The sequence below is a fragment of the Lepidochelys olivacea genome, assembly GCF_965140295.1.
Source record: "Lepidochelys olivacea isolate rLepOli2 genome assembly, chromosome: 14".
Classification (NCBI taxonomy): domain Eukaryota; kingdom Metazoa; phylum Chordata; order Testudines; family Cheloniidae; genus Lepidochelys; species Lepidochelys olivacea.
This window is the reverse complement of record NC_140424.1, coordinates 18,066,740-18,081,602: the sequence shown is the minus strand read 5'-3', so window position 1 is coordinate 18,081,602 and position 14,863 is coordinate 18,066,740. Positions and strand designations below refer to the sequence as shown.

At 43.2% G+C, this 14,863-nt stretch overlaps 1 long non-coding RNA gene across 1 annotated transcript in view; it reads right to left on the bottom strand.

Annotated features, from left to right (window-relative positions):
• Nucleotides 1-302: 302 nt before the first annotated feature.
• LOC311530308 overlaps nucleotides 303-14,863 on the bottom strand; it is a 74,391-nt gene continuing 59,830 nt past the window's right edge. Inside the window, exon 3 of the long non-coding RNA XR_014713958.1 lies at nucleotides 303-959. This is a non-coding gene — a long non-coding RNA (uncharacterized lncRNA). The remainder of the gene's footprint in view (nucleotides 960-14,863) is intronic.

Sequence of the window (14,863 nt, the reverse complement as noted above, 5' to 3'; positions counted from 1 at the left end):
AGTACGCTATATCCACTGGATCATCATTGTCCACATGTTTGTTGACCCCCTCAAGTAATTCTAATAGATTGATGAGGCATGATTTCCCTTTACAAAAGCCGTGCTGACTCTTCCCCAACACATCCTGTTCATCTATGTGTCTCCTAATTCTGTTTACTATAGTTTCAACCAGTTTGCCTGGTACTGAGCTCTTGCCAATGGCTTTTACTTGAGATGCAATGCAGACCTGCTAGGTTATGAAATCTGAAAACAAACAACACGATTAGCTTGTTAAGAGGGATTCTGATATAATTTCTGCCATTTGTTCCAATTAGTTTCCCCATCCTGTAGTCATAATTTGAGCTGTGTCAGGGTTGAGTCTCAGCCAACTAGCCCTCACTCAAGCTTCAGTCTCCATTAGGCAGTGAGTCCTTCCACTGTCCCTCCGTGGTTGGATAAAGGAACGTTTTCAAAGATATAAAGCAAAACTTACTTTTTTTCCTTATGGCATGGAATACAGACATTACAAATAAGATTAATGAATGCAGCAGTTTACAAACATTCTGTAGAGTCTAAACACTAAATACATTCTTATAAGACTATTTGAGCAGCACTAACACATAAGTGAACTTGTCTGGTCTCCAGCTATGAGTTTGTCGGTTCTTAGCTAATGCCAGCAGCCTTGGCAAGAGCTGGCACCTAGCCTGCCAGTGTCACAACTGCTGCATGTTCTTTGGATTTGGATGTGAAGCAATACTTCCCCATTCCCTAATGGAACCTCCCTGAACTCTTGTGCAAGGTGGGTGGTGGATTCAAACCCAGATTTCAACCCAATGACTTATTGTGAAGCGCGGGAGAAGATCGGATCCAAGCCTGAAACTGTATCAAAATTGTTTGCTGACTCCTATCTCTGCAACAGGACATCCCGGGTATTGGTTTGAATTCTGGATCTGGATTTTGCAGCCCATCCTTTCTCTTGCCTGAAAAAGAAAATAAATAATGTTTTCGTTACATTTTGAAGGATTGTGGATGAGAGCAGGAAAAGTCTCTTCCATACCCCCAATCCTCATCTCACTACTATGGTTCTGCTCTGAGCCATTCCAAGACGCTGTTACATTGTGTATGAGAGAGTTGAGGACCAAGAGGGGTCAGTCTGGCGGTAGAGGGAGAGAAATGCTTCATCTCTAGCAGCCCATTCATGTTGGCTGTTGCCAAATGTTGCTGCAGTAGCTGCACAGAAAGGAGAAGAAGAAAAGAAGGGAAGAGAGTGGGTGGGTGGGTTGTGGATTGAAAGGGCATGAGCATGCTGCAAATAGAGCTGCAAAAAACAGCGTCAAGGACACACTGAGAGTCTCACTCCTCACACAAGCAAGGGAATGCAGGGAGAAGTGGAGACTCTGCAACCTCATCTCATCCTGCTGAGCTTGTCACAGGAGGATTTAATGCAGCACGCGCAGTATGCATAGGAATTCAGGGACTTCAGATATTTCAGTGTTAGGGGGATTATACCAATATTAAAACCCCCCACAAAGAATGAAGGGGAAGATCTCTCTTGGGAGAAGCTGTAAGGGTTAAAACACAGCCCTGCATTGTCCCTTCACAGCTATTTCAAGTTCAGAGTGCAAGGTGGTGTATGTATTTAGGCTTTTTTCCCCCAAAAAACCTATACTTTGTTAGCTATTTGTCTCATTAGGGCAGGGTCCATGTGGTTCTTTGCTGCACCTTTCACACTTTGGACCATAAGGGATAATAAACAGTAATAGTTAATTATAATGACAGTAATTTAATGCAGGAAACAAGTAGGGTGCACCACAATTCCAAAATGTGTCTTCGCTGTCTTCCCTGATGTTGTTTAAACGGTATTTGTGTGCACAGGACTGATTGCCAAATGCTACCTGCCAAAAGAGCCTTTTAGGGCCAGATCCAACTCATGTAAATTGGTGTAAGTCCAACAAAATCAGTGGAGCTATGCCAGCGTACTCCAGCTGAGGATCTGGTCCATAATATTTGATTAGATCCTATCACTCTGGAGCGTGAAGTTCAGAATTAGACAAACATAGAACAAGTTACAAAATTTAAATTGTCAACATGACATGTCAAAATATACAAAACAAATATCCTTAAAGCAAACTCTAATAAGTTCTCAAGCAGCATTTTTCTTATTGTGCTTATCTGTGCATTTCTATTATTATTAATGGAAATATTTTTAGTTGGTATGTGTATGTACAGTGAAATGGACATTTACTCATAAAAATCTATTCCTTCCAAGCCTAATTTAAAATGTTTTCTCCCTCTGTAGGTTTGTATACTGTGACAAAGTCCCTCCTCTGCCTTGGTGGGTCCTGCGCTTATTGGCGGATTTGCTCACCTCAGAGGTTCACGGCAGCCCTCAGTTTGGCCACTTTCGTGGCTCAAATCTGCCGTTCACTCAGTTAGCCTCATCACTGGCCAGCCTGGGGAAAAGGAAGAAGAACAATCCCCGCAGTCTCTGCTGATCCACCTAGTGGATCAGAGAACAGGCCAGAGACCTTCCCCTCTGGTGGAACCCACAGTCCAGTTCAATTCCTCCGGTATCAAGTAGGGAGTTGGGGGGATGGAGGGAACCCGGGCCCACCCTCTATTCCGGGTTCCGCGCAGGGCCCTGTGGATTGCAGCTGTCTACAGTGGCTCCTGTAACAGCTGTGTGACAGCTACAACTCCCTGGGCTACTTCCCCATGGCCTCCGCCCAACACCTTCTTTATTCTCACCACAGGACCTTCCTCCTGATGTCTGATGATGCTTGTACTTTTTAGTCTTCCAGTAGTATGCCTTCCTACTCTCAGCTTCTTGCGCCTCGTGTGCCCAGCTCCTCGCATGCACATCACAAACTGAAGTGAGCTCCTTTTTAAACCCAGGTGCCCTGATTAGCCTGTCTTAATTGATTCTAGCAGCTTCTTGATTGGCTGCAGGTGTTCTAATCAGCCTGTCTGCCTTAATTGTTTCCAGAAAGTTCCTGATTGTTCTGGAACCTTCCTTGTTACCTTACCCAGGGAAAAGGGACCTACTTAACCTGGGGCTAATGTAGCTTCCTTCTATCACTCTCCTGTAGTTGGCCAATGGAGGCTCCTTTGACTGTGGGGCCTATTTCCGATCCTCCGTCCATTCACGTATCCGGGCAGAGTTCCTCTGGGCGGTGTCCACTGACTCCCTTGACGCCTTTGAGGAGCAGTGGACGCTGTCCGGGGTTCTCTGCTCAGTGTCCCCGTCTGGTTCCCTTCGTTTGACCTTTTGACCACACTCCTGTCCCTGTTATTTCATTAGTTGTCCCCCATACTCATTTGGTGTCCAGGTCCTGTGGATCCCCCTCTTAGGCTGCAGGGGGGGGATTCTTTAGCGCTTCCCGGATCCCAATAGGATCACTCTCCTGTAGCCATCTGGCCCGACCCTGTCACAATACATAGATACATGCATGCACACACATGTACATAAGTAATACATCACAGTTACATGTATTCATACATACACAGAAATACTATTTATATACATATATTGCACATATATTACATCACTGTATATGTATGTATTTCAGTGTACATATACATTATGTATTTGCACACAGTCTGTTGAGAGGAAGAGAGAAAGTGTCTCAGTCTAGTGCAAATTTTTACAGCTACACTATAAAGGATGGCAAATGTAGGAGTTTGAGGAGCAGAGGGAGCATTATTCTCTCAAATGGAAACTGACAGCACCTTAACTGTAGCCGCACTAGCTGGCGTCACTATAACGATCCAGTTCATTGATAGGAAGTGGCAAGTAAAGCAGATGCTTTTAGCAGTGCTGGATTATGAAAGGGGCAGGCTGCTAGAGGCAACAAGCTATTGTCTGAAACATGAAATTTATTACAGGGCACCATACAAAGCCTAAACTAGGCTAGCCAAATAAATAAATAAAGGAACAATTTAGTATGTGTTATATGTATGCAAAGCTAGTCATATCAAGCAATGTAGTATAATAAGGCTGAACTAGTCACTAATGGGCTATATAGCTTGCTGCCTTTTTTTTTTTTTTAAGATGGCACTTTAATGGGTTTTCCTCAAACAGATGCTTGAGTAGTCACACTCTAGTAGCCAGTGATAAGATTAAAAAAGAGAGAGAGAGAGAGAGAAAATAAATAAATAAATTTTAAAAGCATAAGATTGGCAGAACCCATTTGTCAGAAGGAAAGAGGTTGAGGGCGATGGGCAGGAGGAAGAGAGAGAAGCCTGTCAGGCTGTGGGAAAGTTTAATAAATTCCTTGTCTGAAGACCGCTGCACACAGAGTTGCTCAAGGCCATTGAAACCTGATGAACCTGTGATAGGCTGGTTGCAGTTTTGCTGGCACGCGTTACTGCTTTGATATCTCACACAAAGGTTGGTTGTGAGTGAGTGAGTGAGAGGCATTGCTGTATGCTTGTCTTTATAGATTTAAAAATCCATGATGAGAGCACCTAAGTATTTAAGTGTGTAAATGTCATCAGTTACTGTTTAACTGAGTGAAATGTGTTGAAAGCAGCAACAGTACAATATAGCATTGAACGCATGAGAGCTCAAAGAACCCTCCTCCCACATCTAAGAAAAAGTGCGTTTAAAAAAAAGTGTAATCCAAGTACACTGGGAGCGGGAGGAGGACTGAGGGCGTTGTTTCTCTGCAGGGAGGGCAAGAATGTTTTTTTATTTTGTTTTTCTTATAATCAAGCAACTCATTGCAAACCAGGGTCCCCATCCGGCAAACACTTGTGCACGTGGTTAACCTTTCTCACATGAGCAGACTCACTGAATTCAATGAGGCTACTCGTGCTGACAGAATGGATCCCTGTACCAGCATGGAGCCCATGGGTCTACCTATGTGGTTCTGATTACAGGAGTGGGGCCCAGCATGGTCATTTTTAAATTTAATGGAGAGGCATCATGATCTAATGCAGAGCACCCTGGGTTGGGGCTCAGGAGACCTAAATTATTTTCCTGGCTCTGCCACTGACCAGCTGTGTGCCCTCAGAAAAGCCCCTTCAGCTCTCTGTCTCCCCTCCCACCCTTTGTCTTGTATTTAGACTGTAAGCTCTTCGGGGTAAGAACTGTCTCTTGGTATGTGTTTGTACAGCACCTAGCACAATGAGGTCCTGAAAGTGTTTCTCAGGGGATGATTTTACCCCCAGGCATACAATAGATTTAAATCAGTTCTTATTGTGACGTTGGGAGAACACGCACACAATGGTGTCAAGTAGGTGAGCATTAAGTCTTACAACGCTTCTGATTTTTAGCAGGAATATGCTGATATTATATTGGAAGTGTATACTGGTAAGAAAGCTTCCTTAGCAGGAATGATAGCACTAGAGCAATAGTGAACCATTGCCTCCTCACTGCTGTAAAAATAGCAAAATGTCCAACCAGTTGCTGCCACAGTGATAAAAGTAGACAATGGTTTGCCAGGCATGGTTAGCAGAACTGTGTGAGAGCACACTACCAGATCTGAGGGTACATTGCTACTGCAGCTGGGAGCGTCCTTCCTACCATGGGCATGGGCTCAGGCTAGCTGCCTGAGTATGTACCTAGGGGTCCAGGCAGAAGACAATCCCACGCAGCCACTTGTGCTACCCATTCCCACAGCTACACTGCTATTTTTAGCATGCTAGCTTGAGGAGAGCTAGCACATCTGCTTACCCCGGCTGGGAAGTACAGTCCCAGCTGCAGTGTAGATGTTCCAAAGTGCATTGGCAGTACATTGTTATGTGAGATCTTAGCATGGTAATAGCAGTAGTGATGTAGGCCAGGATTGTGAGACTGTTGATCCCCAGGATTGGACTAGCAGGGGAGTTAGTGAAGTATTTTGGCAGATCTTGTGTGTGAAAAGCCAGCACTATATCTGGCAGTAGCCAGTGTTTACCAAGGCCTCACTTTTCCGATCACTGACTAATTCCATTCTGGTCAGACAGAAAACTTAAAGTAATAATGCCAAGAACTGACCAACTATCCCCAATATGATGCAACTGATTGAAGAGCAAGACATCTGCTATATTCACTCAGTCAAAGTCAACGTTAGTAATAGCCACTAGTCATTGTAAGGAACACACCTTTCTCCACAATGTCATTCGTAATTGGTTGCAAAAGACAGTAAATGTTGAAGTTAAAGTTGTGCTTGCAGCTCAGGAAATCCCAAAGTTAACTCTGCCTCCTTGTGTGAATGCAGTATGGCAGTTTTAAATTACTCAGATAATGCAATATAAGTTTATACATTTTTTCTGCAATCCTAGAATCCCATGTGTAATTACTGTTGTAGTATTGCGTATGCCAGACAAAATCCAGGAATGTCATCCACATGAACAGTATACAGCAGAAGTACACATGTTTGCAACTATGTTATCTCTTGAATTACCTGACTCACACCCTGAAATGGACTTAAGGAAAGCTGCACTGTGCATGTATGCACAAGGAAATTAGCTTTGCATCATAGTTCACAAGCTATTCTGCTGAACAGCACCAAAGGAAGGTGTTCCTGCTGGTTGAAAAGAAAATATATAGTACAAGGCTGTTGCTAGCCTTAGAGTATTGAAATATTTATTGTGGAGAGAAGTGCCCTTTGGAAAAAGTGTCAGTAAGGAAATACTAGGAACATAAAAAATGCCAGACTGGACCAGACCCAAAGTCCACCTAGTACATTTTTCTGTCTCCGACAGTGGCCAGCTCCTGATGCTTCAGAGGAAGGAGCAAAACTTCCTAGTCCATAGTAATTAGAGCATGGTTTAAACCCTTAAGCTTAAGGTTTAGGTGAGCCATTGTAATAATGAAAATAATGTGATTATCCAGGATTGACGAATATACTTCCACATGCTACGTGGGTATTGAAGACTGGAAAAATGGCAAAACAGCTAGGCAGCTAGCGTGCTGTGACTGCTGCTTATTACACTAAATATCATCATGGCAGGTTACCTCCTCCTTCCCGCCATGTGTGGTATCCAACTGTTGTCTCTCATCATATGTTGAGACTGTAAGATCTTTGAGGCAGAGCACATCTTTAATTGCGTACATGTACAGTACCTAGCACAACAGAGGTCTAAGCCATGACTGTGGCTGCTGAGCAGTTATTGCAAATAATAAATAAATAATAATCATAATAATATTTTCTTGTATTCTCACATAACTTTAATATTTTGACATCTGACTTTGGTGCGCTTTACCATGCAATCCTGAAGTTCTCTAAACCGAGTTTGTGTTTGGGAAGCATATTTCCTTCACTGAGCTCTTAAGCATGAAGATTAATGAATAAATATAATTTTCCATTTAGGATTTAAAATGAACTTAAAGCAAGGTTGTTATGTTTTTAAAAATGCACGGCATCCTTTTTATCGCCTGGAGGCAATAAAAAGATCCGTTTTTAAAGTAAACAGACTTCAAAACAGGACTGTGGCTCTGAGACCATGCCAAACTCCAGCTTTCATATGATTTCAGTGTAAATCCATAAATCTGCACCAAGTTGCAGAGACTGACTTGAAGGGCTGGTGAACCTTCACAAACCAGGTCAGAGGTTTTAGATCGGTGGGGACTTGGGGGGGGCTGGTGTGGGTCGGCTTTGCATAGCTGTGCAGGGTGGTTTTAAATTTTGGCATCCCAGTCACTGCCATTCATAGTAGTCACTCAGGAGTTTCCAGATAACATTCCTTATCTCACCACTTTCATGCTTCACTATGCAATGGTATTTGGTTGCACTCTCTTTTTTATGGAGCACAAGCCATGCACCTGTACCTTGGTTTGATTTGTTGATATACATCCATGTGTTGGTTGTCATAATTCAAAGAACACGGTTCATAATGAGCTGGGCCTGTTTTGTGTCTATTGCACCTTGACATTTCTAAGAATCCTGCTTGCCTGCATAGACAGCAGCCATTTTGTTCTCCGATTTGCATATGCAGAAGAGATACATGCATTGACCCTCTCGTGTGTGTGTGTGTGTGTGTGTGTGTAAAGAACACAGGATTATTTAGTTAACTTAGGCTCACTCTTTTCTCTGGGAGTGTGCTTCGAAGGTGAGACTCTGTTGGTAAGTTTGTGACTGCAATTTCTTTTAAATTCTAGACAACTCAGAAATTCCCAGCTGATGTTAGGAAGGTCTGGAAAAGGCCACCTCTCACCCTTTCATCCTCAAGTCATTGCTCATTCCAGGGAGACTTCTTATAAACACTCCTATCTGGAGAGGGGAACAGGCCGTGACACTCACACTTGGAATCAAATCCGGATCCAAACTTCCCCAGAGCTGCGAAGGTCAGATCTGGCATTCCGGTTAATGGATCTGGGTGCAGATTAACATTGCTGGCATGGGCTCCGGAGCAGGTTCACAAACACACTGGGCTGGAAAGCGTGGGCTGCAGCAATTGTGAAGCACTTGGGAGCTTCGTGGTTTGTATTTATTTATTTATTTATCATTACTCCTTTTTATGTCTATTATTGTTCAGCACTTTTGAGCAAGAGGCATCATGTGAATGGGAATGAACTCAAATCAGCTTCCTCACTGCATGCATTGCTACTCAGAGGGTCTGGCAGAAGAGTAATAATGCTGGGCCTCATCCTGCAAACATGTATTGCGGAATGTAGTGCTTACAACTGCAAGTGTTTCCATTGAAGTGGATGAGACTACAGCACTATACTCAGGAATAAGTATTTGCAGGACTGGGCCCTTAGTCAGGAACAGATCGGAAGGCAGTATGGTCTGTTGGGTAGGGCACTGGACTGGGATTCAGGAGACAGGCTTCTATTCTTGGCTATACTGCTGATCTACTCTGTGACCTTGGGCAAATTGCTTCACCTCTCAGACCCTCTATTTCCCATGCCCACCCCTTTGTCTGCCTTGTCTGTTTGGATTGTAAGCTTTTCAGATCAGGGACTGTCTTTCACTATCTGTTTGTAAAGTGCCGGATATAATAAGGGCTTCAAGGTGCTACCATAATCATCATCATAGCCAAAAAAAGGGAGGATTCAGTAACTTTGGAGAGGCTAAACGTACATACTGTGGTTTTGATTCTACCAGCAGTACCTTACTGTGATATTAAGTCTAGTACGAAGGGCACTAATACTTAGTACTAAGTACTCTTTAGTGTCAGTAAGAACAGCAGAATTTGATCCAGAGAATAGAGAGATCTATTCACACATGCTGGTGGAGTCTGAGTCAGTGAACAACCCCAGTTTCAGAAATGTTAAAACGTAAAATTAATCTCACTGAGCTATATTGATCCAGGAATTTGAAAATCCCTTCCCACTTTAACTGCCCTGGGCTTTCTGTGACTCATCAGTTCCTGAAGTTTCCCCTTTGCTCTCCCGGTGGGGTTTGCTGTATACAGAATTCACCTATACACACACAGTGCAATTAGTATGCTAAAAACAAAGGGTAACTAGCAGAACAAGCAATGAATTCTGGCTTCATGTTTACCAGCAAGAAAACACACACAAATCTGGATGGCATTTTCCAAAACCTTGCCTTGGCATGTAGAGAATGCAGTGCTATCTAGCTGGTGGTAGTGAAAGCAGTAGACTGGCTGACTAACACCAATCACAGCTCTTCAGTTCTGTTGATAGCTCTGCCACAGACTCACTATGTAATCTTGAGCGAATCATTAAGTGCTCAGTGCCTCAGTTACCCCATCTGTTAACCAGGTTAATAAAACTCAGGTACCTCCCAGGCATGAGTTAAGTTTGCTTTGAGATCTTTAGATACAAAGAGCTATGTATCTGCAAATTATTAAGCAGCTATTGAGGTCTTTTACAGTGAAGTGCAAGTTTATGGATCCAAGAGATACCTATTTGCCTCTTTGGTCATGAAATCCTGATCAGCACAGAAATAAGAAGTTAGGATATGGATTATAACCAAGGTGGCAGCAGCTGCTATAATTAAGATGGGTATTAGTATCATTTAATTTTTGTCTTGTGGTAGCACCTAGAGGGCAACCAGGTAAGGACCTTATTGTGCTAGGTGATGTACAAACATATGATATTTGAGTATAGTCCCTGCCTCAGAGAGCTTACAATCTAAAAGACAAGACCTAAAAGATGGATGAGACAAGCAAAGTGACTGGGATATGGGGGGCAGGATTTCCATTCTAAACACCTGTTTAAATTTGTGCATAACTTTCTGGTCTTTTCACTTCTTGGGCTGGAATTTTCCAGGCTTGGTTTCTTGTATAAAGGTGAAATATTTAGAGAAATGTAGCAGAATCAGTTCAGCCAGTTTGAACATCAAGGAAGTGAAATAAATATTACAACCTTTTTATTTTTGAAAGGTGTTTGCAAAATGAAATTTGGCCTGGGAACAGTCCTCACTGAGAAGTGCCTTTCATTGTTCTGGAAGATATTGGTTTTGATTCGACTCAGCTATGAACCTTTGATAATCACATGCTTAGCATATTCAGAACATTTTTTTCTTCTGAACTGCCAGCTGTTTTCTCTCTTCCCCGCCATTTAAACTAGCATTCTGTAGGGGAATGCAGAGATTCAAAAACAAAAAAATGTTATTCATCTCATCGAATCTATTGCGGTCAATGGGTAGGCGCTTCTTTGTATGGTGCTACAAAATATTCATGCACAAAAAGGCAGAAAACACAAAATCATACATTTTCCCTGTTTTCACTCTAAATCTTGTCTTCCAAAGTGTCCCTAATTTTGAGCAAAAGTTGCACAATTTGAAATGTAGTTTCTTTTAAAAAAGATATATGTTCTTTTTAAATAAAGAGATTTCCACCCACCCCAGAAAAATACACATTTACAGAAACAGGAAACTGGACAAAGAAATTCACTCCATGGCCTAGATTCTCCATTGTGGTGCAACCACTTTTCCCCACCCTACTATAACTAGCCACAAAAGAATTACCACAGCATACAGGAATTGCCTAGTAGTGCAGAGACAGCGTAGCAGTTCCTGAGTCATTGGCTGCACATATAGGGGGTATAGATGCAAGAAAGGGATGTGGCTGAGGTTTTCTTATGCCCCAGTGATTGTAGGCTGCCAGTTTAACACGTTGGTGCAGTTGATGTAATTTAAAGCAGCCTTCAGACCTCTCTAAATTATATTGGAGCACATAGTCCACAATTGTGCTAGCATAAAAGCCACTTTTGCAGCCTTACCAACAGTTTATTTGCACACAGTCTCTAACACCTTAGTGGAGGTAGATTAGCAGTAAAATTATCAGTTTGTGCTTAATAATAAGAGCCGAGGGTGCACAATGCAGATGAGGTTGAGACACAGGAAAGAAGGGAAGTGAGCCAGTGTGGACTGGAGTCTGAGGAGAAAATGATACCAATGTCCTGATTCTACAGTTAGATTTGCTTCTGCCTGCCCCTTTGCTGGGACTCTGCGAGTAGATCCCATTGTCGGATCAAGGTCTAAATAAGGATTCCTTCACTTGTGAGTTGTGGCAGGACCCACAGTGAGATGTGAGCCTGCTTGCTGCATCCGTCAGTACTGGAAGAAAAGGTGTAGGCTGCCTGTCCTCCACAGGGGAATTGTTTATTTCATTAAGGGGCAGGTGCTAAACCAATTCCCCTTCTAGGATTGGGATATGTCAGTCCTTTCAGTAGAGAGGTCTTTTGATTGGGACACTGGACTGAGACACAGAAGATCTTGGTTCAACTCCCAGCTGTGCTGTAGTCTTCCTGTGTGTGACCTTAGGCAAGTAATTGAATCACTCTGTGCCTTAGTTTCCCCCATTTAAATGGGGATCATATTTCTTCCTTTCTCCCACACTTTGTATATTTTGTCTAGTAAAATTTTCAGCTCTGCAGAACTGGGACATAAAGACCTGGACAGTCCCTATTACTTACTACATATATATTTGGCACCTAACACAGTGGGGCTGCAGTCTTCAATGGGGCTTCAAGACATGATCGCAATACAAATAATGAATTATTAGTAGTATAACAATGTCTCCGTAAAATTCTCCCTTTGATGCTCGATTTCCATCTTTAAACATGCAAAAATTTGAGCTGTTGTGTTTTAAAGCAAGCCCAGACGTTTCACATATAAAAATCATGAAAATCAAAATGTAATGACCCAGAAAAAAATAGTGAACATTTTGGCAACATTTTATGAAGGCTTTTCACGCACGACTGCTTTAATGCCATGCGTGACCTGTTAGCATTGGCGCTGATCTCAGTGGGCGACGTTCTCCCCGGTGCAGGGGGCCAGCACAAGAACTATGCACCACTTAAGTCTCACTCAAACCTAGTTAATTTCACCCTGAATTAGTAACCTGTGATGAGGTAAATAGAAACTGACTCATCACATAATTTTTTCAGCCAGTCTCAAGCCAAGATCGCCTTTATTTATGCTAACAGTTCTATTTTGCTATTATTATCTCTGTATTACCTTCCTCTTGGTGAGCCTACAGACCTGGAGTCTGAATGTGAGGGGAATACAATGCAGAAGCCTGCTGCGGGGGGAAGGGGGGGAGGAGGAGGAGAGAGAGAGAGTCTGCAAATGTTTAATGTAGCCCATATTTCAACAGCATTCACTCTGTTCATCATAATCCCATTTTCTGCCTCAGACATGTCATTACTGCCCACCGGATTTGGGGTGATAGCAGCAGGAAATGAGCTGGAAAAACATTAGACAGTTTTAAAAAAAATCATTAGCACCTTTAAGATATTTAATGAACTGCAGGCTGCTTCCAGAGTGGAGAAGTATAAATTCTATGTGGGGATTGAAGAAAGGTGAGGATGTGCATAAGAGCAAAGGGAGATCTTGAATTAAATTTGGGACAGGCTAGAAGTGAATGACTGGTCCCAGGATGTAACTTGTTCAATGTCTGCCCTAACTCACAGCATTCAGGGAGATTTCACAGTAGTTTCCACCAAAGCCACCCCTTCATCATCCTCATGAGAACTGCTATCCTTAACCTCATTTTAATTCTGAAGGGGTGAATAAATATAGAGTGTGAGCAGATAAAATCTATTGGCTCCAAAAGACCTGTCTCTTGTGGACTTCTACCTGATCATATGATGTCCCCTATTGTACATCCATTGCTGACACGGCAGTGTGGTAACAGGGATCCAGAATGTTACAATTAGAGGTGCTATCCTTCCTATGAGTCATTAAACCAAAGTCCCCTCTGCCCACCTCTCAAATGTAGGTAGAGCTATAGAACTCATCATACATTTTAGAAAAGATAACCCTTGTGTCTGGGCCAACTTCCCAACCCTGAATGACGTGTCTAAGGTTTGTATTAAGTCGAAGTTCATATGCATAATGGTTGCTGCATTTACCTGCACATGGCCACTGCTCTACTTGTACTTGAGAGTATGCTTCAGTGTCCATTGATAGCAGTAGAAAGAAGCCCATTGACTATAGTGGATGTTGGATGGGACCCTAATTCCTCATTTTGTAAAGAACATTGGGGTATGTGAAATATATGGAAGAAACTTTAACTAAAAGGTGACCTGTAAAACAACAATATTTGGGTTTCTACCTGTTTTTTCCTTCTATCAAGTGTATAAAGAAAGCCTGAAAGTTGAGGAAAGGGAGGTTAATTGGATTTATTTCTGCTTGTGTTTTTACCTTTAAAATATCTGGAATATCAAGTCTTATCTTCCCAGGTTTCACAGGAGGGTTATTTGGAGATCCAGAGACCTCTTTGGAGGCCCAGGAATGGAAGTTTTCTTAGCCCTCAGTTGAAGAGACAGGGACATCTGAAACTTTCACAAAGACATCTTTCCTCTCCTGACTTAAATGGGTGTTAACAAAACTAAGGGTATGTCTACACTACGGAATAAGGTCGAATTTACAGAAGTCGGTTTTTTTAGAAATCGGTTTTATATATTCGAGTGTGTGTGTCCCCACAGAAAATGTTCTAAGAGCATTAAGTGCATGAACTCGGCGGAGCGATTCCACAGTACCGAGGCTAGAGTCGACTTCCGGAGCGTTGCACTGTGGGTAGCTATCCCACAGTTCCCGCAGTCTCCGCTGCCCATTGGAATTCTGGGTTGAGATCCCAATGCCTGATGGGGCTAAAACATTGTCGCGGGTGGTTCTGGGTACATATCGTCAGGCCCCCGTTCCCTCCCTCCCTCCGTGAAAGCAAGGGCAGACAATCGTTTCGCGCCTTTTTTCCTGAGTTACCTGTGCAGACGCCATACCACGGCAAGCATGGAGCCCGCTCAGGTAACCGTCACCCTATGTCTCCTGGGTGCTGGCAGACGCGGTACGCCATTGCTACACAGTAGCAGCAACCCCTTGCTTTGTGGTAGCAGACGGTACAGTACGACTGGTGGCCGTCATCGTCATGTCCGAGGTGCTCCTGGCCACGTCGGCTGGGAGCGCCTGGGCAGACATGGGCACAGGGACTAAATTTGGAGTGACTTGACCAGGTCATTCTCTTTAGTCCTGCAGTCAGTCCTATTGAACCGTCTTATGGTGAGCGGGCAGGCGATACGGACTGCTAGCAATCGTACTGTACCATCTTCTGCCGAGCAGCCATGAGATGTGGATGGCATGCAGTCCTTCTGCACCGTCTGCTGCCAGCCAAAGATGTAAAAGATAGATGGAGTGGATCAAAACAAGAAATAGACCAGATTTGTTTTGTACTCATTTGCATCCCCCCCTCCCCTGTCTAGGGGACTCATTCTTCTAGGTCACACTGCAGTCACTCACAGAGAAGGTGCAGTGAGGTAAATCTAGCCATGTATCAATCAGAGGCCAGGCTAACCTTCTTGTTCCAATAAGAACGATAACTTAGGTGCACCATTTCTTATTGGAACCCTCCGTGAAGTCCTGCCTGAAATACTCCTTGATGTAAAGACACCCCCTTTGTTGATTTTAGCTCCCTGAAGCCAACCCTGTAAGCCGTGTCCTCAGTCACCCCTCCCGGTGTCAGAGCAATGGCAAACAATCGG